This window comes from Schistocerca serialis, chromosome 3 (assembly GCF_023864345.2).
Source record: "Schistocerca serialis cubense isolate TAMUIC-IGC-003099 chromosome 3, iqSchSeri2.2, whole genome shotgun sequence".
Classification (NCBI taxonomy): Eukaryota; Metazoa; Arthropoda; class Insecta; order Orthoptera; family Acrididae; genus Schistocerca; species Schistocerca serialis.
Window position 1 is genome coordinate 140,365,923 of NC_064640.1, and position 3,206 is coordinate 140,369,128.

A 3,206-nucleotide genomic window follows, 5' to 3' on the forward strand; every position below is an offset into this window, starting at 1 on the left:
AATATATTCTAGGAAACTTGCGCTCAGTTTCAAGCATAAGCAAATTTTCCACACATCTCGATGTTTATGACATATCTTCTGAAATGTGTGTCGCACAGTGATATAATGTTGCAGGTACATTCAGAGGTATATGTGGATACTGTCTGCAAAGTGTGTTGCGAATAGAGTCGGCAGTAAACAAACAGTAAATTAAAACCCCCTGTCTGACATTGATGTTTTACTGCATGAACTGCGAAAATGTTGCGTACGAGAAACTTTTTTTTTTCCTTTCATCATTTTTCCGTGGGTTTCACAGAGAAAAAGTTTCGTAAAGGTTTCAAATAATACGTAAAGTTTGCTGGAAGTCGCAGAATGCTATCTTTCTCAAATACTGGATGAATAAGTTCCGGTTATTTGGGCGTTCTCAATTACTCTGCCTGAAGACAAACGCACAGATAGTAACTGTAACACTTATCTTATTATACTAAAACTTTTAACATAATATTATACCTCTTAATTATTAGATTACGATGACATTTTAAATTTTTAAATTCGGTGAGTATTACACGAAATAATGAAAATGAAATTTTAGTTGCCCTGTAAGCTATTAGGCAACTTGCAGCTGGTACTGTGTTCCGAAATAGCCTCTTAGTAGTAGATAGTAAGAAAAGATATGAAATGGGACGATCACGTAAACTCAGTATTAGGGAAGGCAAATGGAAGACTTAGATTAGATGGAAAGATCCTGAGAAACTGCGGAGGAAATCGCCTACAAGACGCCTGTGCGATCAATGCTAGAGTTTTGTTCCAGTGTTTGAAGTCCTTATCATGTAGGCATGACAGCAGACATCTCACGAAATCAGAGACGCGCTGCTAGAATCGTAATAGATTGTTATAGAACTCGTCTTCAGGCCACAAGTGGCCCATCGGGACCATCCGACCACCGTGTCATCCTCCTCAGCTGAGGATGCGGATAGGAGGGGCGTGTGGTCAGCACACCGCTCCCCCGGTCGTTATGATGGTTTTCTTTGACCGGAGCCGCTACTATTCGGTCGAGTGGCTCCTCAATTGGCATCACGAGGCTGAGTGCACCCCGAAAAACGGCAACAGCACATGGCGGCCCGGATGGTCTCCCATCCAAGTGCCAGCCACGCCCGACAGCGCTTATCTTCGGTGATCTGATGGGAACCGGTGTATCCACTGCAGCAAGGCCGTTGCCCTCAATAGGTCGTTATAGCTCGTACGAAAGTGTATCTCAAATGATCGGGGAACTTAAATGAGATTCATTGGAAAGAGACGACCGAGTTCTCGCAAAACCCTGTTTTGTACGTTTAGAGAACCTGTATTAGAGGAATAATGTGCCACCATTATGCAGCCACCGTCGTTTATCTCCCCTAGGGATCGTGAGAATAAGATAAGAGAGATTAGGCTGAGTTCAGAGAGGTTGAGACAATTATTTTTCCCTCGCCCAACACACGATCACAATAGTACAGAAAATCGAGAATAATGTTTCAAAGTACCCTCCACCAAGCACTGTACAGTGACTTGCGAAGTAGGCCGCGTGTTTCAGGAGAAACAGTAAGTACTTTACGAGGTGGTAGTAAAGACTAACTTGATTACAAATATGCAGCTGGCTGAAGAGATTAACTTTGATTTCGCGTGTTGGTACTCCAGTTGCTAAGGGTTTATTTATCACTTTTATTTTGAAGTTCAAGTTGTAAAGTTGTGCTTGAGTTTACATAAATGAATTTTTAATTGTGATTGTGATCTGCGTGCCGCATTTCTTTACAAACGCTGAACATGCCAATGTAGTATTTTTGTATGGGTGTTGTAATTAAAACGCTGATGATGCTGCTGCTGTTTGTATAGAATACGGTAGAAAATTTGCTAACCACAGAGTGCCAAATTCAGAAGCTATTATTCCTGTTTTCACTAAACTGCATGAGACTGTTTCAGTGCCCGGCAATACTGATTCACTTGAACGTGCAAATGAAATGAGTGTAGATGAGGTAAAAGACATTACTCACCTTCTACAACGTAGCCCTTCAGCAAGCATAAACAGAATTTCTAAACGTGCCCGTGTGCTGCAGACAAGAATACGGCGGACATTATATATGCCCGGCCACTGTCCCTATTATTTACGGCAGATTCAACACCTTCCAGAAGGAGATAAAGGTAGACGATTGGAATTTTGTTGTTGTTTACTTGCAAATGACCGAGTAATCTCATTAGTACTGTTTACTGATGAATCCACTTTAACTCGTAAAGGTATAAATAGCACTCTTAACTCACCGCGGAGTTCAGACGAAAACCCACATTCCTTTGAGGAGACGCATTTTCAAGAAAGCTTTTGTGTAAATGTCTTATGTGGCATGATAGACGATCAGTTGATCGGGCCTGTTATGTTATCGCATCTCCTTGCACGGACCCCTTATTCTTGAATGTTAGAATAGGTTGTTTTGGCTATAAGAACTGCAACGTCCTTCAAGCAAGAAGGGGTCCGTGCACATTCTAGTCGGCGGCTGAGACATCCACGATAAGCTAAGCTAAACATAAGAGACGAATAGATTTTTCAGATTATCAATGGCGCTGTCCTCATAAAAAAACGTCGAGACGACCTCAGGAAAGGTACAGTGCGCTGAAGTCGGAGTTGGAATTTGTAAAAATCAGTTTCAAATTTAATCATTCACCTTTGCTTAACACCTCCTGTGAATATTTGTGTGGGTTACATTCGGACAGCTGTATCTTTGTAACAAGTAGAAACTGGACACGTTATATCGAATGTTTCATATGCTACCAACTCATAAAATATTTCAGATGTGTTAATGGGTAAGGGACCAAACTGCTGAGACCATCGGTCCCTAGACTTAACACTACTTAAACTAACTTACACTAACTTATGCTAAGAACAACACACACACACCCATGCCCGTGGGAGGACTCGAATCGCCGGCGGGGGAGGCCGCGCGCTCCGTGACATGGGGCCTCAAACCGCGCGGCCACTCCACGCGGCATAAAGTATTTACTATTCCTTTTTTCACACCTTGTATGTGTAGATGCAGGTATCATGAAAAATCTTAGTTGTCGCATGCCTTTCCTCTCTTCATAGCCCGAATGGTTTTGTACACCTCATCTGCTACTACTTCTGGAATGGTTCTGCATTAACTAGTAGAACTTCTCTGCAATCACAGTTAAGTGTTTGACGGAGGCTTTCCAGAAACCCTTTC

General features: G+C 42.2%; 1 pseudogene; it reads right to left on the bottom strand.

The window, feature by feature from the left end:
- Positions 1-1,080: 1,080 nt before the first annotated feature.
- On the bottom strand, positions 1,081-1,198 carry LOC126472133 (5S ribosomal RNA; annotated as a pseudogene).
- Positions 1,199-3,206: the final 2,008 nt, after the last annotated feature.